Consider the following 25,040-nt stretch of genomic DNA (forward strand, 5'->3'; position numbering starts at 1 on the left):
ACATGTCCTACCAACCGATCCCTTCTTCTGGTCAAGTTGTGCCACAAACTTCTCTTCTCCCCAATCCTATTCAGTACTTCCTCATTAGTTATGTGATCTACCCATCTAATCTTCAGCAGCATTCTTCTGTAGCACCACATTTCGAAAGCTTCTATACTCTTCTTGTCCAAACTAGTTACCGTCCATGTTTCACTTCTATACATGGGTACACTCCATACAAATACTTTCAGAAATGACTTCCTAACACTTAAATCTATACTCGATGTTAACAAATTTCTCTTCTTCAGAAACGCTTTCCTTGCCATTGCCAGTCTACATTTTATATCCTCTCTACTTCGACCATCATCAGTTATTTTGCTCCCCAAATAGCAAAACTCCTTTACTACTTTAAGTGTCTCATTTCCTAATGTAATACCCTCAACATCACCTGATTTAATTCGACTACATTCCATTATCCTCGTTTTGCTTTTGTTGATGTTCATCTTACATCCTCCCTTCAAGACACCATCCATTCCGTTCAACTACCCTTCCAAGTCCTTTGCTGTCTCTGACAGAATTACAATGTCATCGGCAAACCTCAAAGTTTTTATTTCTTCTCCATGGATTTTTATATCTACTCCGAATTTTTCTTTTGTTTCCTTTACTGCTTGCTCAATATACATATTGAATAACATCGGGGAGAGGCTACAACCCTGTCTTACTCCCTTCCCAACCACTGCTTCCCTTTCATGTCCCTCGACTCTTATAACTGCCATCTGGTTTCTGTACAAATTGTAAATAGCCTTTCGCTCCCTGTATTTTACCCCTGCCACCTTTAGAATTTGAAAGAGAGTATTCCAGTCAACATTGTCAAAAGCTTTCTCTAAGTCTACAAATGCTAGAAACGTAGGTTTGCCTTTTCTTAATCTTTCTTCTGAGATAAGTCGTAAGGTCAGTATTGCCTCACGTGTTCCAGTATTTCTACGGAATCCAAACTGATCTTCCCCGAGGTCGGCTTCTACTAGTTTTTCCATTCGTCTGTAAAGAATTCGTGTTAGTATTTTGCAGCTGTGGCTTATTAAACTGATTGTTCGGTAATTTTCACATCTGTCAACACCTGCTTTCTTTGGGTTTGGAATTATTATATTCTTCTTGAAGTCTGAGGGTATTTCGCCTGTTTCATACATCTTGCTCACCAGATGGTAGAATTTTGTCAGGACTGGCTCTCCCAAGGCTGTCAGTAGTTCTAATGGAATGTTGTCTACTCCTGGGGCCTTGTTTCGACTCGGGTCTTTCAGTGCTCTGTCAAACTCTTCACGCAGTATCGTATCTCCCATTTCATCTTCATCTACATCCTCTTCCATTTCCATAATATTGTCCTCAAGTACATCGCCCTTGTATAGGCCCTCTATATACTCCTTCCACCTTTCTGCTTTCCCTTCTTTGCTTAGAACTGGGTTTCCATCTGAGCTCTTGATGTTCATACAAGTGGTTCTCTTATCTCCAAAGGTCTCTTTAATTTTCCTGTAGGCAGTATCTATCTTACCCTTAGTGAGATAAGCCTCTACATCCTTACATTTGTCCTCTAGCCATCCCTGCTTAGCCATTTTGCACTTCCTGTCGATCTCATTTTTGAGACGTTTGTATTCCTTTTTGCCTGCTTCATTTACTGCATTTTTATATTTTCTCCTTTCATCAATTAAATCCAATATTTCTTTTGTTACCCAAGGATTTCTACTACCCCTCGTCTTTTTACCTACGTGATCCTCTGCTGCCTTCACTACTTCATCCCTCAAAGCTACCCATTCTTCTTCTACTGTATTTCTTTCCCCCATTCCTGTCAATTGTTCCCTTATGCTCTCCCTGAGAAAAAAGTTTCTGGACGCGAAACACTAAAGTAAAGTAAGTTACTTATTCGTCAGTGCGTAACTTAAAGGAAATAATACACAGTTGCAATTGTTCAAGCATGTGCATTCTACACACTTAGAATATTTGCAACTTATAAATAATTGTATTGATCAAATGTTCCTCTTTTGACTTAAGTTGTCAGTCACACGGCAGACGTTTTAAACAAGTGAGGATAGCATGTATGGGGAGTCTTTTAATGTTATAATCTGGTTAGATAAGGTTGATAAGGTTTTTTGCGGGCATGAGCCGCGTGTGTTAAGTGATAGGGAGATGTGCAGCTAGTTTAGACATTGTCATCATTTTAGTGCAACAGTTCGCAACTTCGAAAGTGTGTAGTCACTGAGTGCCAGCATAGACGCTGTTACTGAACCGTGCCTCAAAGTTTTAGTTATTGCATGTATAACTGAGTGAACCGTTTAAATTTTCGGAATTTGTTCAGATTCAGTGACTTCGGCGTACGTTAACCGTTGCTCGCATACACTCAGCGAGGTCAGTTATTTCAAATCTTATCTAATTCGCCGTGTATAGCATTACGCTGTGTAAGTCCACCATTCAATACGACTTGTTTACTTGTGCTAAATGAAACTGAGAGTGAATATCAATACTGTGCTCACGGCTCACTTTTTTCCTAAAGAACTATTCCTATAGCTTCTTTATTTAATAATTAAAATTTTTGTGCTTTATGATTTATTCACTAATTGTTGGTTGGACTGGAATTTTGTTATTTAAAAGACTTCGTAAGGACACAATGCAACAGTGCACGAACTAACACCTATCTTAGGAAACCAACCAAAAACTGGTTTCTGGTTGTGTACTCGTCCTTGTGTGGGACGGGTGACAACTCATCAATATCACCTGCTGATTAATTTCACTTCATTTATTTGTCACCATAAATAGTTGGTAAGTTGCAAGACTGAAATTTTTGTCTAATAACCAGTGATTATAAATACAAGAGTCGTTCATCGTATTTGCTAAATATACAGCATGCACATTCTATTATCTGCTGAAGTACAACGAACAATAATCTCATACGGCATTACAATCGAAAGAGGGATATAGGGTGGGTACTAGCCACACAGTCACAACTCCTTATCTTCTACTGGTTGTCTGTATGTTAGTGGTTCCTCATTCAACTAAATAATTCCTATTTCTTTTTATTAAATTTGCAATCTGTTATAACCGTTGACATATGAGAGAGAAGGGGTGGATGCTTACGAGCTGCATCAAACCAGCGTTAGGCGCAATGTCAACAACCGTTCATAGATTCATAATTACTGCACAAGCATGAAAAAAAGCCAATACAGCATAGATACAGAATCCTTGATATAAAAAGGTGATAAAAAATGAGTAAGTTTTCTTCGCTATTTATTATATCCTGTGAGAATCCGTAACAGAACGTCACATAATTCAGCTTAGAAGTAATTAGTAGACAGGCGCATTTACTGCAATAATCTTAGTTTCTTTGTTATATTATCGCTTGTATGGTTGTATCAACATTAATTTTCTGATCTTTATGCTTTTTTGTAGAATGTTTGAGGGTTCTGTGCCTTGATGAATGAATTAGGCTATTGATAAACAGCGCAGATACTGATATTAAATAGCCGAAGAAGTTGTAACAAACATTGAATATATTTTACATCAATAACGGTATTTTCTGACAACGCTCCTCTGCTGATGTTGCTTGCAGCAATTGTTGCTGAATCATTGTTCCATTAATGCTGTACATAGGAAAATATTCTGCAGTCCGTACACACATTAACAGATCCAGACTGCCTACTCTCGGATTTAGTGTCAAAACAGAACTTCCAAATAGACAATTTAATTCATTGCATCTGCGTTAGGTATAGCCCTGACTTAGTTGACAACAAGAAACAAATAAGGAAAGATTTGCCCTACCTTAATGCCCCCTCAGCAGCAACGGTCATAATAAAAATCAACTTGTGTACTAGACCTATCCTATATCTAGGAAAGCCATCAAAGAAATTATCCAAAAGTCGCTAATATTTCAATTTTAAAACTTCATTTCATTTAAGAGGTATCATAACTCAAGTTTAAGGATGAAGTGATTTATTAAGTAATAGTTGTATTTGCAAAATCACTTCCGTTAACTGTAGCAAACCTTATATTGGTCAAACAGACAGGATGTAGCAAACCTTATATTGGTCAAACAGACAGGACCACAGTATGTGGATTCACTGAGCATGATCGAAATGGACATTACATAAATCAGACTAATTATGCTGAACATATGCTAGAGGAAGGTCACGGAAGTGCTACTATAGCCAACTTTAAATTTGTGTTTTCGTTATGTACTGTTTCTCACACTATCTACATTGTAAATTGCAATTTATCACTGTAACTTAACATGAGCTCGATTTGACTTTTCTCACCTAGTGTCACAACCAAGTACATTTGTTTCTAATTTTTGGGTTTCTACAAATTAGTGTGTGTACGGACGGTAGTCAGTTGTTTTCTAAAGATAACCCAATAATCCGAAAACCAGTTCGAAGTAAACAAATATTAGTGGAACAAAAACACAATTTTTGTTTGTTTTTCAACCTTAAATGAATCATATCACGTATATGTGTTATTACTTCTTCATTAAAGTAAAATAAGTGAAGTATTTATCTCTTTATATAACAATGCGGAACTGTTTATGTTACATAAGCCGGTAGCGTCTTTAATTGGCTGCTAGGACCCGATGTCCTCGCCGTTTCTAGAACGAAACGCAGCTCCTGCGACGGTTGCTTGACATAATAATTTCAGAACCCCCGGTGGTCGGTTTCATATTTGATGCTCGCGGGGCAAACAGGGACGTGGAGAAGCGCGCCACGGGCCGAGCAACAAGAGTTCCGAGGGGCATCCAGAAACAGAAATACATTTGCGGCGTGCGTCTTTAATGAGCTTGAAGACTGACGGCTTCGTACCGACTTGCATGTTTCAAACATTTACGAAGTGTATCGGTACTTGGGGCCCCATCTAAGCATCTGTCCTTCCGCGGCACGATATGATTAAAGGTTCATCACTCGCGCGGGCCAAATATTTGATGAACGGCACAGTTCCGCTAATTACTACATTCAGCGTTCTCCACTAACTTTCATGCGTCACCTTGATGTGGAAGCCGTAGCTGAACAAAGCCACTGTTACATTTGCCTTGAACTTATGGCCTCTCCGCTGGGATGTTCTTGTCAGTAATAATATTTTCACCAAACCATTACAGTGATTTCAGCATCTGTCACTTCTTATTATCACATGAAACTGATACGACGCCTTCCGGCAGCACTGTATCATATTCCAGCCCCCCCCCCCCTCTCATGAGCATGTTACAGTGCAAATGGTGTGAGGAAGTACAAGCTTATTTAAATCACTAAATCTGCCATTTAAGTTACTTGAAGTTGTAATGAAGCTGTTGTGACAGAACTACAAAAACTTTATGCATCCTGTGTAGTCCTGGAGAACAATGGGTGTTTAAAAAACACATATCATAGGAGGTAGTAGTTGTCTAACTAGAGGAAAAATTTCCAGTCTGAAGAGGCAAAGAAACTGGTACAGCTGCCTAATATCGTGTGGGGCCCCTGCGAGCAAGCAAAAGTGCCGCAACACGGCGTGAAATGGGCTCGACCAATGTCTGAAATAGTGGTGGAGGAAACTGACACCATGAATCCTGCAGGGCTGTCCATAGATCCGGAAGAGTATGAGGGGATGGAGATCTCTTCTGAACAGCGCGTTGCAAGGCATCCCAGATATGCTTAATAATATTCATGTCTAAATAGTTTGGTGGCCATCGGAAGTGTTTAAACTTAGTAGAGTGTTCCTGGAGCCACTCTGTAGCGATTTTAGATTTGTGGGGTGTCGCATTGTCCTGCTAGAATTTCCCAAGTCCGTCGGAATTCACCGTGGATATGAATGGATGCAAGCGGTCAGACAGGATGTTTACGTACGTATCACCTGTCAGAGTCATGTCTAGACGTATCAGGGGTCCCATATCACTCCAACTGCACACGCCCCACACCGTTACAGAGCATCTACCAACTCGAACAGTCCCCTGTTGACATGTGGGTTGACATGAGTTTGTCTCCATACCCGTACACTCGAGACAATTTGAAACGAGTCTCATCTGAACAGGCAACGAATTTCCAGTCATCAAGAGTACAATGTCGGTGGTGACGGACCGAGGCGAGGCGTAAAGCTTTGTGTCGTGCAGCCATCAAGGGCTCCGAAAGCCCATATCGATGATATTTCGTTGAATGGTTCGCACGCTGACAGTTGTTGAAATCCGCAGCAATTTTCGTAATGATTCCACTTCTGTCACGCAGAACGATTCTGTTCAGTCGTCGTTGGTTCCGCTCTTGCAGGATCTTTTTCCGATCGCAGCGACGTCGGAGATATGATGTTTTATCGGTTTTCTGATGTCCACGGTACACTAGTGAAATGGACGTGCGGGAAAATCCCCACTTCATCGGTACCTCGTAGATACTGTGGCCCATCGGTCGCGCGCCGACTATAACACCACGTTCAAACTCACTTAAATGTTGATAACCTGCCATTGTAGCTGCAATAACCGATCTAACAACTGCGCTACACCTGTTGTCGTATATAGGCGTTGCCGACCGCAGCGCCGTGCTTTGGCTATTTACATATCTCAGTATTTGAATACGCATGCCTGTACCAGTTTCTTTGGCGTTTCAGTGTATAATTACAAAGGGGGTGGACAAAATTATGACAATACTGAAAACACAACGCGTTACACATGCCTAACACGGTGTAGAAAATCTGTTCGCACTGTAAACCACTTACAGTCTACATCTACATCTACATTTATACTCCGCAAGCCACCCAACGGTGTGTGGCGGAGGGCACTTTACGTGCCACTGTCATTACCTCCCTTTCCTGTTCCAGTCGCGTATGGTTCGCGGGATGAACGACTGCCGGAAAGCCTCAGTGCGTGTTCGAATCTCTCTAATTTTACATTCGTGATCTCCTCGGGAGGTAAAAGTAGGGGGAAGCAATATATTCGATACCTGATCCAGAAATGCACCCTCTCGAAACCTGGACAGCAAGCTACACCTCGATGCAGAGCACCTCTCCTGCAGAGTCTGCCACTTGAGTTTGCTAAACATTTCCGTAACGCTATCAAGCATATCAAATAACCCTGTGACGAAACGTGCCGCTCTTCTTTGGATCTTCTCTATCTCCTCTGTCAACCCGACCTGGTACGGATCCCCCACTGATGAGCAATACTCAAGTATAGGTCGAACGAGTGTTTTGTAAGTCACCTCCTTTGTTGATGGACTACATTTTCTAAGGAGTCTCCCAATGAATCTCAACCTATCACCCGCCTTACCAACAATTAATTTTATATGATCATTCCACTTCAAATCGTTCCGTACGCATATTCCCAAATATTTTACAGAAGTAACTGCTACCAGCGTTTGTTCCGCTATCATATAATCATACAATAAAGGATCCTTCTTTCTATGTATCCGCAATAAATTACATTTGTCTATGTTAAGGGTCAGTGCCACTCCCTCCACCAAGTGCCTATCCGCTGCAGATCTTCCTGCATTTCGCTACAATTTTCTAATGCTGCAACTTCTCTGTATACTACAGCATCATACGCGAAAAACATTTCCCATCGTCTCGGAATGGATAAATACAGCTCCCGCATTTTTCTCAAGAGAACGTAAAGCCACTTTTCCTGCAAAATAATCTCAAGTTCAGATAACGACGATGGATGTGGACAGCGATCACACGCTGTTCTCTCCAGAGCACAAACGCTCAGTAATATTGAGATTTGTTGATTGTGGTGGCCACAGGAAATGCGACAGTTCATTCTTGTGCTGACAAAGGCTCTCCTGGAGGATGCGAGCTGCCTTAAGAGGGATCCCCTCGTCTTGGAACACAGCATCACCATTGGGAAACAAACATTGTACCATAGGATGGATATGATCACGTTAAATGATCACATAATCATTGGCAGTAACGCGACCTTGCACAGTAACCATGGATTGCAAGAAGTACTATGATATGGCCGCCAAAATCATCACTGAACCACAGCCTTATTTCACTCTCAGGACGTAAATTCGGCCAGAAGTTGGGAACAATTGAAACAACACTCATACGACCAAATTAATTCCTTCCATTGCTCCATATTCCAGTTTCTATCGCTTCGGCATATAATACTCCTTTCTAAAAAATTATTTTTTGAGTAAAATTGTGCGTACTGATTCCGTAGCAAAGAGCCCATATGTTTTCATTTAAATTATCTGTACTAATAAACGAAGGCGCGGCCTTTAATGTTTTCGAGGGCAGGTAGGAGATGCTTTGCTGTTGGCTTTTGTCTTTTGACATTCTGCATCGTGCTCTGTGGCTCTGTACAAATTGTATCAAGTTAATTCTCAAAAAACATGTGTTCGGCCTCTTTATTCATATACCAGTCCACATATTTATGCTAACTAACAATGTATTAACAGTTTCATATTTCAGCCTTCTGTTGGAGAGACGCAACATTTCGAAGTGGCACCGATCTACCACTGGCATGACTTCGTTACAAATTTTTAATTTCTTTTTTCGGTTTTTATTAACTTGCAGTATTTTGAATAAGAAGACCGAGACTTTTAACTAATTCCCCGGCAGATCGCCATATGCAATTTACATTAGAAAATTCCATCGGGTCACATTTAGATGCGCTGCTGTCAACGCCAATCTGGGACAATTACATCGTGCAGCTTCGGCTTATATTGAGGGAGCGGAGGTGGAATCCAACTTGCACTGGTGACCGCGCCCGTACGATCGTTAAATAATGTCTATCATATAAAACTGTAATTACGAGGGCTATTCGGAAAGTAAGAAACGATAGGTCGCGAAATGGAAACCACAGTGAAAATCAAAACTGTTTTATTTACAACAGTTAGCTACACCTTCTAGCTACTTCTCTACACAGTCGCCGCTCAGACTTAGAAATCCGTCGTAGCGTTGTACCAACTTTTCAATTCCCTCGTTATAGAAGACAGCCGCCAGTGCTTTTCGACAATTTTCTACTCTGGACTGCAAGTCGTTGTCTAAGTCAAAATATTCTCTTCATAGCCAGCGGTTCATTTGAGCATAGATAAACATCGTGGGCAGCCAGTTACGGGCTGTATCGTGGGTGATCAAACATTTCCCATCGAAAACGCTGCAGGAGCATCTTCATTGCCCCTGCAGAGTTCGGCCGAGAATTGTGGTGTAGAGCGAACCGCATGACAGTTATGTTTTGTGGGTTGCATAGCTTCAGGCGAAATCTTTCGCAAGGCCCTCATACTTGGGGGAGACGCTAATTTATAGCCGTCTTTAAGTTCTCACTGTGAGCTGAGAACTGAAAAGAGCGACATGATGCGATCGAAGGGCGTACTAAACACAGTGCCCAACGCATCTGTGCAAAGCTTCATCAGATTTTCACTGTATTTTCCATTTCGCGACCGATCGTTCCTTACTTTCCGAATAACCCTCGTATTTTGATTGTTCTAATTGTTTGTTTTTCTTTCATGGTCGAGCGGTCGTTCAAAACATCACTATACAGAAAGATAAATCAACTGGAACTGAATATTGAATTCAATGAATCACCTAAAGAAAGACAAAGAAACCTGTAAATAATTAAAAAAAAAAAAACAACAAACCGAAACAGGAGGAAGACATTTAAGGTAAGAGAGTATTCATTATTGCGCTTTATTGTTTGAAATAGTGAGCGCTAGGCTGCGATCTTATGCTTTTTCATTCAAGCACCTCTGCAGTACATTAGTTTGCTTAGTCACATACTTTCATACAATACAATACAGTGCAAAGTAACAAACGTAACAACACAGAGTTAAGTTGGTACCGGATGGACGCTCGAGTTATGTCTCTTGTTTAGTGGCCTGTTCCATTATCAAAGTGAATGCAATCAGTATTGTGATCATTTGGCAGCGGTGTTAACATTTCCGTTGTCAGTAAATGTTATTTATTGCAAAAAACGCTTTAGTGCGATTAGTTGATCTTTCAATATTTTGGCCAAAACTGGTTTGAAACAAAGGCAGAGATAAATTCTGGTAATATCTCTTCTGACGAAGAAAGTAACAAATTAGAAATTAATCAAAACACGGAGAATTATAATTCGGCTGTGTGTGAACCCAATACGTAATCTGAAAGTGACATATTTCAATCAGATATGCAATCAGCTACCAGTAATGAACAGATCGCAGACACAATGATTCGACTTGCAGCCGACCTTGCATTCCTGGCAGCACAAGCTTCTAGCGAACTTGATAGTCGATAAATGTTACAAAGGATATTCGTTAAAATGACCACTAAAGATGAAATGACCTCGTTTGCAAATACAGTTACTGCAATGACATTAGATGAAATGACTTCAAAATTCAATGAAGCAACGAAAAATATCACAACACAATTTTCAGACCTTTCATCGACAGCGTCCGACTTGCAGTCACAGTTTAATAACATCTTTCTAAGTGTAGGGCGAATATCCCAAGACGAAACGTCCCCTTTGGAAAATTATTAAATTACTGCGCTGGTAAACCTCTTACGTTATTTGATTTTCAAACAGCTGAGCAAAACTGAACGTGCTCAGAAATTTCTCTCTTTAGTTATTCTGATCATCACTAAACTGACACACAATATTTTTAGCGCACCGTAGTCTGACTTTAAATAATCCCTACAAAAGAATGGCCCTGACTAACAATAACCTATACCTTTCATGAATCAATTACATCACAAAAATCTTCGTTACTCGAACTACTGCATTTGCTAACTATGCCTATCAGTAGTTAGTGCCTTCAGTAGTTAGAATCTTCTATTTAGTTGGCAGTATTGGCGCTCGCTGTATTGCAGTAGTTCGAGTAATGAAGATTTTTGTAAGTGATTCATGAAAGGTATAGGTTATTGTTAGTCAGGGCCATACTCTTGTAGGGATTATTGAAAGTTAGATTGCGTTGCGCTAAAAATATTGTGTGTCAGTTTAGTGATGATCAGAATAAGTAAAGAGAGAAATGTCTGAGCACGTTCGGTTTTGCTCAGCTGTATGAAACTCAAATAACGTAAGAGGTTTACCAGCTCAGTAATTTAATAATTTTCCAAAGGGGACGTTTCAAAGAGAATAAATCTTTGAAGCAACAACGTTAAACAGCAATGTAACAAAGTTATCACTTGTTTGTCAGACCATATCTAGTAATACGGATAAGCTCACTTGTGAAAAACTGCACCCTAAAAGTGAGAAAACTACACTCCATTACACTGAACATACATTTCAGTATAAAGCAGAACATTTCACTACAGTATGAAGCTACAGTTCGATGACCAGATGCACACCTTTAGCAATAATTATTCTGAATGGATAGGTAACCAACTTAAACACATTGATAATGTATTTGGTGAGCGAGCGGTACAATGGTCGGTGAATGAATGCCTTACGAGCAATGACCTTGAAAAACATGAACAGATTCGTGAATTTCAGCAACTTAAACAATCTTTTGACAAAGGTCTTCCAGTTTGGCAACAAAACGTGTGTTCACAGTTGTCTAATTTGCAAAAGGAACTAAGACGAGTACAGGAAAGTGTAACACACTTCTCACCCACGATTGCGTCCATACCTGGAAGGTGCAGTCATGTGCAAACTGCAAGAAATTTCGGTAAAGAAATTGTATATGGTGCTCAGTTCCACACTAATGACCTTATGTACAACCCGGGGGCAGTTACCACTTGTCAGTTGTATTACTGGACGAGAGTTTACTGTAAACCGCTAGTTTCAGGCACACGTTCCAGAGAAAAAGACTGTTCACCCTGTCGTTTTTCATAAATAATTCAAAACAGCTTTGCCTAGAACTTTGACTGACCGACAAAAGATTAGTTATGTGATAGGCTATGTATAGGGTGATGCCACGGTATAGTCAAACGAAGCAGCGGTTGACTGCATCGATTACGAACAGTTTGAGCACGCTTTCACGAACAGATTTTGGCCAGGCTCCGTTCAGGAGAGATGGAGAAAACAGGGTTTAGAGCCAGGATTCTTTAATCCACATCAAGGTAGCCTAAGACGTTATTTTGAAAATTATCTAAATATGACGCACTTCTGGGACGATCTTGTCTCCAAATGTGATGTGTTGAGGATACTAAAAGCAAAATCATCGTTTGATGTACACTTTATGTCTGTACTAGAGTCACTGGATTTAATCCAGGAAGACATACGCGCCTCGGCAAATAACAATAGTGACATGGCCCAACGCGACGCTTCGCGACAGTACAACCTAATTCGAGAGGCGAAGACATTAACTACGTAGGACTGGCTGATCAGTCGCCAAATGAGAATGCTACTCCTCAGAACTATCAACTGAATTCATCTAATAAGAAAAGAAAGAAATCGTAGCTACAGTGACAGCCGAAAACGGCAATGACAGTAATTACGGAAACGGAAAATGGCAGTGGTACCCACCAAACAACAATGGTAACTGTCCGGGGAATATACATGTCTATAATAATAACAGTAACAACCAAAATAGTACACAGAATAACACGCAAAGCAGCATGGCTCAAGGTGACTGGAGGACACGGCATCCTCATGTGAATATCATAGAAGTGGCGAATGTACCTCAGTCATCAAATGATAGCTCGCCAAACTAAATTCGGTCTCATCTAACCCTCAGGTGATGACTAGTAATCATAGTGGAGGCAAAACCTTGTCCCAAGTTTATATCAACACCCAGAAGAAACTAGATAGTAATCAGACCGATGATGTATTCTTATTGACGAACAAAGGAAACATGGATCTTCGTGACGAGTTAAGTGAAGAAAATACGAAATATAGTGGCTCAAAGATGAAGTGATACAGCACAAGATATCATGGGTGGTATAGCAACCACAATTATAACAAATATGGGGGCAGTCATATGAGCTGTATCATACAATTTTATAAAAGGATGAACGACGCCCAGTTCCATACCATTCTATCCGGAAACGCCGAATCACGAGCGCAGTAGGCGTCAAGCCACATGGGGTTATCATGCAGGTTTTTGTGATAATTAAGCTGGGAAATGGAGTCATGGAATGCCCGTTCCTAGTCATTCCCATTCATATGGTAACTGACTGCCTTATAGGTGTAGATTTTTTGAGAGAGGAAGACGCAATAATCGATTTCTATTTAGGAAAATGTTTCTTGACGTAAAATGGAGAAAAACTGAAGTAATTCTGGACAGATAAATGTTAAATAATAGCAAATGCTACAAGAGCTATCATACACAATTCTTAGGTAATGATATAGCCATAACGTCAGTTACCCCATAACAAATGATGAGATATCGAACTTAAAGGAACTCATAGTCAATAAAGTGACTGAATCTACAGCGATTACAAAGGAACAACAAGGTAAGTTATATGATTGGTTACTATACTACTTACAAAAACTTCCACGGGAACCAGATGTTATTAAAATATATATTTAAAGTGTGGAAATTCGCTCCAATGATGTATTTCGCCGCAAGAAATTTATGATTACCCGGTCAAAGCGAGCAGCAGCAAAAGATGAAATAAAACAAATGCTTATCACCATATAGTAGTCCATTGTTATTAATAACCAAATATAACAGAAGTATTTGTCTCATGTTAGACGCATGAGTCGCAAATAAGATAATTGCAACTGTATGCAAAGAACCGAAAACTTTGATGAGCAGTGCAAAAATTCCGTAGTCTCAAATACCTTACAAGTATCGACTTACAAATTTGAGATAATCTAGAAAATATACGTATTTTATTTTTGGCTTTGGGGATTATCAGTTTTGCATCCTACCTTTCGGACTTCATGTTAGTTCTCGAGTGTCAACACTGCTTTAGACACAGTACCAGGTCCAGAACTGCTAGAAAGTATAACATTCTATACTGACAACATTCTTATAGCAACAAATGCTTGGGAAGAAAACTTGCGCATTCTAGAAAGAACGTTAGACATGTTTTCACAAGCAAGAAATACTTGAGAAGGAAACCTGCGGATTCTAGAAAGAACTTTAGATAAGTTTTCACAAGCAGGAGTAATGCAAATTTACAAAAATCTAAGTTTTGCAAAGGAGATAAAATCTTCAGTCCACATAATATCCTCACAAGGAACACGACCATATCCCGATTAAAATTAGTGAAATCACGAATTTTCTATATACAAACACTAAGAAGCAATTTAAAGCACTTTTAAGTCTCTGCTCTTTCTTCCGACATTTTATTCCAGACCAGTTGCTAGATAGTCCACCAATACTAGATTTGCTTGAGAAGAAAGCTTTATGCCTTTGGACACAGGAATACTGCACTGATTTTAAAGCAGTCAAAGAAGCCTTAGTTAATTCACATATCTTACGTCATTCTGTTAGGAGCAAAAATTTTTGTATCGCTACAGAGCCCCTATACACAATTTTGGACTTGTGTCTGTTTCAAACTGATCAGGTAAAAGGTCAGTGTGATGTTAAAAATAATTAACTGTGCAAACAGAAAGCTTACTGAATGCGAGTGTTCTTATTGAACGACAGAATTTGAAACATGAGCAAGTGTGTGAGCATTCAATAGATTCGATAACATTTATTGTGGAAACATAAATATACTAATCACCTAGACTGGAGTTTTTTGGCGTCATGCGGATTGTTACATCCGGTCCTAGCACACTGGGCATTGTCTTCACAAGAACATTCATTTGAAGTAAATCACATAGAAGAAAGACAGAACATTGTAGCTGATGCACTGTCTAGTCTGCCACAAGGTCCAAACGAAATGGTGGAACACTAGAACAAATAACAGACTATTATATCTTACTCATTGAAGACAAACACTACTGACAATACTATAATGACACGTGCAGAAACATGCAAGAATTGTAGAAAGCAGATCCACATTGGCACAAAGTGAGAAAGTAGCTGAAACAGGATAATGCGAGTACTTAGGAACAATATTACACCTTACACATTAACGTACTGTTCTATAGAAGGCACCCCAACACAAAATCTTGGTGTGTATTCGTACCGTTAGAAAGCGTAGATAAATTTATGTGGTATACACATCATACCTGGGGACTATGGTACGACAAAGTGTGTAAGGAAACCAAACCTATTTTGTTACTTTCAAAATATGCGACGAAAAGTACGAGTACATCGAATACGAAGCATTTGTGTCATATGTCAGAATGCAAAATCCACCATCAACACTAGAAAGACTGAACTGAGCTCCATTTCACCTAGTAAACTACTTGTTGATATTGCTGGTCCATACCCGAGCACCCTTGGAGGCATCATACACGTTAGTGCATTATGTGACCTTTTTTCCAAGTTCATAAAGTTATATGCTGTTAAATCGGGGGCTGCAGTAATTACCAAAAGAATTGATTACATTCGCACAGCACGAAAACCCGATACATTGCTAACGGACAATGCCTCTTACTTCTCTGGTTATAAATGGAGTTTTTACAAGAAAATGGCAAAGAAATAATATTAATATCATTAACCTGCTAGCAATTCCTTGCAAACGAGTGTTCAGCGAATTACACAGGTTCACACGCATTTATACACAAAATCAACACCCTCGCTGGGTACAAGGTCTTGATCTGTTCGAGCAGGTACTGAGTCATATTCCTATTTATGACACTCAATACATTCCTGCAGAGTTGATGTTGAATGTCAAAGAATACAACGAGAGGGTGAATTCTCTTCTGGAATTTCCAAGACAAGCAAAATGCTACGAAGAAAAGATAAGATCCATGTTAGTAGCTCACTCGACAAGCGCACCTTATAAAATCGCAACGTGACAAGAATCTCAAAAAGACGCAAAAATATGAAGTATGTAATTATGTTTCACTCAGAACCCACCGAAAATCATCATAGCTCAAACGAAGAAACAGCAAGTTAGCCCTATTTTATGAAGGACCATGTGTCATCACTTGCATTCCACACCGAGGTTATTATTTACTCACAAATCCTGGAACGAATAAGATCCAAGGTTTGAAGAAGTTTCAATGTACACAAAACCAGTAGATAAACATTATGAAAGATTAGAACCTGTATCGGAGAGATTCGTTGTATTGAACATGAAGCTGGCCGGGGTGGCCGAGCGGTTCTAGGCGCTTCAGTCTGGAACCGCGCGACCGCTACGGTCGCAGGTTCGAATCCTGCCTCGGGCATTGATGTGTGTGATGTCCTTAGGTTCGTTAGGTTTAAGTAGTTCTAAGTTCTAGGGGACTGATGACGTTAGAAGTTAAGTCCCGTAGACCTCAGAGCCATTTGATTTTTTTTTTTTTAACATGAAACATCATGTATCCTGACTTTGTTTTGGAACGAGCATTAAATCTGCAGCACCCGTTTGTATCAGCGATACGGGATCTACACTAGATGGAATTATATTTATCCGTTTGCTTACGACACGCTTATTATACTGAAGCGGATGTGTGGTAGCACAAACTCACTTTTATCTATGGTTTTTCTGTGTTTATTGTGAAGCTAAGTAATCTCATCCGCACAGCTAAAAATTTGTTTCCTCTGAGTGCAAAGATGCATCTCAGACTTACGCGTTGCTGAATAGATTCTATGCTTAACACATTTTAATACTATGACATTTATTTTGCGGAGAGAGTAATAGACAGTCATAAACCTATAAAACTAATTGAATAGTAAGGTGTCAGAGGATGATTTCCTGCGAATAAATGAAAACATTTATAGAGATATACTGCACTGTGTGCTAAGCACCAACCAAACACAAAACAGTTACACCCAAATATGTAATGTACTAGCCTGTTCAAAAAGTCAACAACAGTAGTACACTTACACAAAATACTACTACGCAGCACGAATGGTATTGCAGTGCTGATGTGAAACTTGTAACTAGAGGTTTTTTTTCCTGCTCCTTTTGGATGAACATCTATTTATCTTGTACCTAAATCGTTTCTTATAGTAGGTACTTTGCTACTTGGCACTCACATACTTTAGATAGTGATGTGTTGTAGTGACTTTTCTGACCTGACTTCATGTGTAAATAAGTAAATGAAATGTTAACTTCATGATATATGAATCCTAAAACCATATAATACAGCGTATTTTAAAGACTGAAAATAGGGTAAGTGAAATATGCAAAAATATGACTGATCAATGAAAAATTCAGTAGATAGAACGACTTGGACAGAGAATCTCTAAATATAAAAGCCCATATTAAATCGGAAATCTCATAAGAAAGTGCCTAAAATTCTGTTATGGCGAAAACAAATTAGTGGTGTGTATGTGATAAACAGTGACTAGTTATTTGCTGGGCTAGAGAATTAGTGCACTGCAGAATCCCCATCTCTGCAGGGTTCTAAAGGAATATTAGGACAAATAAACAGCATTTCTTCCAGATACGAAGGTGTGCACTCACCTTGCAGAAAAACTGAAGCTGCTTACTCCAAGAGGTTGTGCCGGCAAAGGGACGCCATTGAACATTCAACATACATGCTGAAATGCTTATATGTAAAAAAACAATTTCAGAATAATATTCGTGTGAACTTATATTTGCAGATAAGCAGCGTGCTATTAGGAAAAAAAGGGGAAAACGAACGTTCTGTTTAGTCCGCATTCAAGCTGTACTTTTGTTTTGGGCAATGAAAAGAAATAATTTCTAGTGTACATAACATTAACATTTTAAATTCGAATTACTATTTGTCAGTACGAAGGAAATTTAAACTTTGTCTGTTTTATACTTATTTATCTATGTATTTTAATTGTGCATGCACCATAGTGCATCATTTTTAAGATACTGATAGCACGGCACAAATGCGTCATGAATCGGAGAGCTGCACATATGGAAGAAGACGCTCATCTTTTGTGTCGTCGTTGACACTGTAGAGTCTTGTACCAGGGGAAGCAAAGAGAGGTTTTTTTTTTGTTGTCCAGTATTCTCTTTCTATAACACAACTGTGTACATGTGTTAACAGGGCTTTTTATTCAGAAGAACAAGAAGCTACTTATCTTTAAGCAAGTTGGTACAAGCTCTTCTATAATAGTCCACCTTAGCCTCAGCGGCGATCTAAATTACGTATTACATGTGCAAACAAAGTTGACACTCAGAGTGGTGGCTGATGGGAGCGACCGTAAAGGCATTTCCCATTTACTGTGGCTCCCATCAGCCACTGCGCCGAGTATCAACTTTCTTTGCGCGAGTAATACTAACAGTCCAGTGGGCGTCGGCAGCCCGTTGCTTGCGAGTCTGTCTTTGGCCTCTCTCTTGATAGACGCGCTTGATTCAGAGCCTATTGTCAATCTTCTTGCCACCTCTTTGCGACTGGTGCTCTCTGGCGACAGTTCACGGCAACACATCCCCCCCCCCCGCTCCAAATACCGCACTGTTGTCATGTAGGGAAGCTGCAAACGACAACAAGGAGGGGGGTAGGGTGCTGGGAGCTTTAGCTGTGGAGGACAGTGTAACCCGACCGTACCCTGCCATCTGGCTTATGAGGTAACAGGAATATCCTCCTGAAAATTGCTGCCAGAGCACACGTCCAGGCCTGAGGGAGAGCCCTGGGGCGATGACGGCGACGACGATGGCGATGACGGGTCCTGGTTCATCGGGGCGGCGGGTGGGGGCGGCGGGTGCGAGAGCGCATCGTCCATCCGCCGCTCCTCAGGTGCCCTGGTGGCACCAGCGGGCGGCTGCTTAGGCCGTGTGGTCCCGTGAGGTCATGAATCTCAGGGAAGAAAAGCAGCAGAAGCACGGGGCAAATGGCATGCGAGATTTGGTTCTGATGGCGGCGCTGGAAACCATCGGGACCTGCAACCAAATACATAGAAGAGCCACTGCGTTTCTGGATCGAGCCTCTTTCCCAGCGCCCAAGTTGGCCACAAGCCCTGAAAAGAAGAGGATCGCGCGGAACAAAAGGATACTTGCAGACCATTGGCGGTGCCAAATGCTGCGTTGGGTGAAGCAAATGTAGCAGCGTGTGATGGCGGCGGCCATGCAGAAGTTCCTACAGTGATGGTCCGTCACGTGATTGGGTGCGAGAGGAGGTGAGAAAGAGTTGCAGCCCCTGTTCCCGTGTGTGGGTGACGTAAAGCTTGGCCACCTGTTGTTTGAAAGTGCGTAGGAAGCGTTCTGCTTCTCCGTTGGACTGTGGATGAAACGAAGCACTTGTTAGATGACGAATGCCATTGCGTTCACAAAACTGTTCAAAATCACGTGAAGTGAACTGTGGTTCATTGTCCAACACAACTACTTCTGGCAAACCTTCTATGCAAAATATGGAGGACAACGCTTGAATGGTGCTACGTGATGTTGTAGAAGCCGTAGGCACCGCAAATGGGACTTGCTGAGAGAGTCTACCACCATGAGCCAACAAGTGTTCCAAAATGTCCCGGTAATGTAAATGTGCACTCTTTGTCATGGCGATTGAGTCTGCTGCGAGTCCAGAATGAGATTTTCACTCCGCAGCACAGTGTGCGCTGTTATGAAACTTTCCTGGCGGATTAAAACTGTGTGCCGGACCGAGACTCGAACTTGGGACCTTTACCTTTCGCGGGCAAGTGCTCTACCATCTGAGCTACCCAAGCACGACTTATGCCCCGTCCTCACAGCTTTACTTCCGTCAGTATCTCGTCTCCTACCTTCCAGACTTCACAGAAGCTGTCCTGCGAACCTTGAAGAACTCTTGCAGGCTTTGCAGAACTCTTACAGAGAACTTGCCTGCGAAAGGCAAAGGCCCCGAGTTCGAGTCTTGGTCCGGCACACAGTTTTAATCCGCCAGGAAAGTTTCAAGCTGCGAATGTCTGTAGCTGAAAGGATTGGCTTTCCGCGCATGCGCAACACTGTTACGTCATGTGTTCAATATGGGCGTCCATGCCCTGCCAGGTACAATGCCGTCGCGTTAACTGTTTAGTGCGAACAATTCCCTAATGTGTTTGGTGGAGCAATAGCAACACATCCTTTTTCAACACTTTGGTAATAAACACACGCGCTTGTCAAATGCCATTCTGAACTATAATCACACCCTGCTGAAGTAAAAGGTTATGCCGACGTGCAAAATATCGGCGCACAACCAAGTTCATTGAACAAGGCCAAGACGTGCGAATGTAATGCAACAAAATCATGAGGTCTGCGTCTGCTTCCGTGACCTGTGCAATTTTTATATAGTGCAATGGGAAATATTCCATCAATTCAGAGTCTGCCTATCGATTTGGCAACAAGATGAGACAAATGTATCAAATGTATCAAAATCAGAGTCTCGGACAATCGGAAGGCGAGATAGGCCGTCTGCATTGCCATGCTTTGTCGTAGGTCTGTACACAATTTCATACTGATACTGCGACTATCGTTGCAATTTTTGAGCAGTGCGTGTAGGAACCGACTTTGACGGATGAAACAAGGACTGCAAATGCTTGTGATCTGTCATTGAAAAGAACTTGCGACAAAACAGATCGCGATGGAATTTTGTCGCATCATACACAATAGCGAGAGCCTCTTTTTCGTTTTGAGAATAATTGCACTGAGTTTGAGTGAGCAACTTTGAGGCAAAAGCAATAGGTCTGTCTTGTGCACCCATTCTGTATGAAAACACAGCCCCGATTCCGTAGGAAGAAGCGTCGAGTTGCAAAACTATTAGCTTGGCAGTGTCAAAATGCTCTATACACCTGTCACTAAGCAAAGAATTTTTGAGTTTCTGAGATGCGTCTTGACAATCTTTAGCCCAAACGTACATTTTTATGACGTAATAGGTGCAATGTAGTCGCGATTTGAGCGGCATTAGGTATGAACCGAATTTAGTGTGTCATCTTGCTTAGTACTGACTGCAGTTCAGACACATTGCGAGGAACAGGCAGGTCACGGATTGCAAGCAAATGAGACTGGAGGGGGTGCACACCATGACTGTTTATCACATGACCTAGGTACTGTAATTCAATTTGAAAAAAGTCACACTTTTCGAGATGACACTTGAGTCCTGCTTTTGACAATACGCAGAGTAAGCAAATTGCCAATGTGTTCCTCTGGTGTACAACTCAGACCACAATATCGCCGAGGTAGTTTGAACTTTGTCAGTCAGCTCCTCCAAGTAGCGTTGAAAAATGGCGGATGCGGAAGCACTGACGAAAGCAAACGCAAATACTTGGACAGTCTTAAATGTGTATTTACAACAAACATTTTCTGTAATTCTTCATCCAATGGAATTTGCAAATAGGCATCACGAAAATCTATCTCAGAAAAGTAACGTCCTGCACCAGGCCTATCAAGAAGTTCCTCAGGGCGAGGTATCGGATAAGTGTCTGTGGGTTGACTGTAGACTTGAAGTCAACAGAAATGCGGATGCGGTCAGAAGGCTTAGGCAACAAAACGGAAGGACTTGTTCATTGACTAGCTTGAATGGGAGCAATTACACCATTATCTTGAAATGCTTTCAATTCGCTGGGTACTTTGTCTCTTAAAGCAATTGGAATGAGGTGGGCCCAAAAAAACTTAGGCTGTGCATTGTATTTCAATGTAACATGCGCTGCGAAGTTATTTGCTTTTCCCACTCCTTCTGAAAATAGTTCAGGAAATTCTATAAGCAAGTTAGCGACACTGTCTTCTGGTGAAAAAGCTGATATGGTTCTGTGTCGTTGGAAAGTACGTTCTCGCAGATGCTATGTCCGAACAAATGGAAGGCATCCAAACCGAAAATGTCCTCACTGTCTCTGGATTTCAACACAGTAAAATTCACCGTCCTGTTGTAAGATTTGTAAGTGGCAGGCAAACTACATTGTCCAAGCACTGGAATTTCCTGTCCGTTGTAAGTAGTGAGATGCTTGCTAGATTTAGAAAAAAGTGGTGAGCGTAACCATTCATACTTGGCACGATTAAGCAAAGTTACTGATACACTCTAACTGAAAGTTCACACGACGACCAGAAATTCGTAATGAGACAAATAGTTTGTCAGAATGTCATTGCACAGTATTAGGGCGAAAAGGAGGCACAACCTTAATCTTACTTTTGTGAGAACCTATTGTAGGTTTTGAAAATAGAACGTTCAGTGCCCGTGATCGAGCCTGTTTTTTCTGGGAGCGGGCAAAACTGGCGTTTTTGTGCTGTTGCAAACTACTGGGACATGGCCTTCTTTCCCTGACATGACACCTTGCGGTACGTGATGGGCGGTCCTGTCTTCTATGGCGAGCAAAACAACGAGGGCAAGACTTAACTAATTTCACTGGTCTGTTTACTTGTCTACGTGGCTGTCCGCGCGGCTGTGTACGCGCTCGTTGTTGTGGCTGCTTGGGGCGGTCGCGAGCAAGGGGCGACTTGACCCGACAAATCAGGGCCTGGTCAAACTTATCGGCCAATATGGCACCCAGATCATATTTCTCTAAGATTTGCAATACTTGGGGAAGTGACGGATCAGAGTACTTTAGGATCTTGGGTTTGGTTGTTTGGGCAATGAGACCAGACAGCGAGGTCATCGGTCTCATCGGTTTAGGAAAGGACGAGGAAGGAAGTCGGCCGTGCCCTTTCAAAGGAACCATCGCGGTATTTGACTGGAGCGATTTAGGGAAACCACGGAAAAACTAAATCAGCATGGCCGGACTAGGGATTGAACCGTTGTCCTTCAGAATGCGCTTTAGGATCTGTTCCTGTACTCTGCTATCTGGGACTTAAACATTATTTCATATCCAATCATTCAATCACTGTTGCCACAACTACATCTAAATTTACACTTCCTAGTAATACCCGTTAATTCTGTGTACCACTGACGGTACGTCTGTTCCGGCTTTTTCTGCAGGCGAAAAAACTGGTTTCTGGCTGCAGCTACTTGTACTTGCTGGTCAAAATGTTGAGTTAATGTAGCGATTAATTGGTCGTAATTGAGTTCTTCAGGAGACGCCATTGGAAATAGTTTTTGTATTAACCTGAACAATGGGGAGCCCGCAATCCATAGAAAATATTGTAGCTTTACAGGACCTTGAACTCGATGAACTTCACAATGTGCTTGGAACTGTGACAGGTATTCGAGCAATTCCTCTTCTGTGTCGCTGAATCGCAGGAACGGTGGTATGCTGGTCGGCGGCACTTGTTGGGCTAGCTTGTCGGCCGGTTGCGGTTGTGCGGCCGACGCAGCTTGTGCAGCCAGAAGTTGCTGTACCGTCGTCAGTAAGACAGAAATTTGTTGAACTTGTGTTAGATCCATCACATTTTCCGTATGCAGCTGAGGAACGGGGCAGGGGTTGAAGGGGGCAAGGTGGTAGCCACGGTTTACACAAATACATTATAGTAAAAAGCAAGGAAAGCGTCTTAAAAGAGAAATTTCATTAGTTCTGCGGCAACCCTGTAAGGTGTCAGGCAAATCCAACACCTTCCATTAGAACTCTGACATGATAAGCAAATCCAGTAGTATTTCACATAGCTCCGAATAAATCGTGACATTAAATTAACCAAAGTAATACGAGTAACGAGCGAGCAAATGGAATACCACAGACTAACACAAGAATGCCTAAATGCATGTCATACCTTCCCACCGTGAGACAGACGCAGTTCCGAGGGGAGAAACGACAACAGAAGCCGAGAGCAGAACCGTGTTAAGCTGGAAGGCCCTACGATAAGGGACAGACACCCACGTCGTCAGCTAACCGCTAGGACCACCCCCCAGCCCATGTTAAAAGCTAGAGCCCTCCAGAAGAACAGTATAGATCTTACGATAACACAAAAAGGACCACCCCCCAGCCGCAAATTTTAGCGTGAGACTTTATCGCGTCTCTGTTACGTCAGGATCACCCCCCAGCCCATGTTAAAAGACAGAGCCCTCCAGAAGAACAGTATAGATCTTACGATAACACTAAAAGGACCACACCAGCTGCAAGTTTTAGCGTGAGACTTTTTCGCGTCTCTGTTACGTTGCAAACTTTAAAAACATTGCCCCACCACGAAAAGTATAACGCTTCTCATTGGATAGACAGAATTTTTGTAGGCGGAGCTTAACGTTAACATTGAGACCCTGATTGGTCAGATGAAAACACAGCCAGATAGTTTTTTTAAACCAACTTCGGTAAATTGTAGTAAGGAGAAGTTAGGAGAGAGTTGCTTCCGAGACGGCGAGGTGAGCGGAGCTGTGCTGACCGCCGCCCCCTGACGATCACCGACAAGGTAATGAACGCACGCGATGCCGCGTAACAGCGCATAAGGCTTCACTCAGAACTGCAGAAGTCTCATCTGTTACACCCCCTTTTTGCGTAATACTAGTGTCGATCGTCAATTAAAGCTCATGGTGTTCACATTTGCCACTTGAAGTAAAAGTCTGAAACGCGAAGATTTTTCTGTTATATAGTTATTGAGAAGCCACATCAGCCACTGTAATTTATGACAAGTTAGATAAGTAATTAAAGATAATTGAGGGTCACTGTAGACCATTTTGATAGTTTTCTCTTTTGTGAAACTTAATTTAAACCTAGATTATAGATGTGATATGGCATAGGTCATCCTTCGATCCATTGTAGAACTTGGAAACCCATTCAGGGAATATTCGTTCACATTTTTGTTGAACGCAGTTGGTTTTTACCATCCTGTATTAAAAAATTTCCTTTTATCAATAGTGCAATTTATAAACAATGTTTTGTGAGTAGAATAAAATTTCCAATGGTAAACTTAACTGCTTTTTCGACGTTATTTTACCAACTAACTAAAAATAGGAAAGCCTTGAGCCCCTTCCACTAAATTTAGTTAGTATTAAGATTCTTTTACAGGGAGTGCAGTGGAACTGACGCTGAAATCATTAAGTATTTGGTTATATCATCGCTAGTCTCACTGAAATCTTCTGAATTCTACATGTCATGCATGTCATGTGTGGTCTGACGTCTCCTTACCAGCAACAGGTCCCAGGCTCAAACTAGTCAATTCCCTAAAAAACACGCTCAGAGCGTTGTTGCGCGAAAGTGGTAGGGAGACATGATATACACTCCTGGAAATTGAAATAAGAACACCGTGAATTCATTGTCCCAGGAAGGGGAAACTTTATTGACACATTCCTGGGGTCAGATACATCACATGATCACACTGACAGAACCACAGGCACATAGACACAGGCAACAGAGCATGCACAATGTCGGCACTAGTACAGTGTATATCCACCTTTCGCAGCAATGCAGACTGCTATTCTCCCATGGAGACGATCGTAGAGATGCTGGATGTAG

Source organism: Schistocerca piceifrons, chromosome 8 (genome assembly GCF_021461385.2).
Source record: "Schistocerca piceifrons isolate TAMUIC-IGC-003096 chromosome 8, iqSchPice1.1, whole genome shotgun sequence".
Classification (NCBI taxonomy): Eukaryota; Metazoa; Arthropoda; class Insecta; order Orthoptera; family Acrididae; genus Schistocerca; species Schistocerca piceifrons.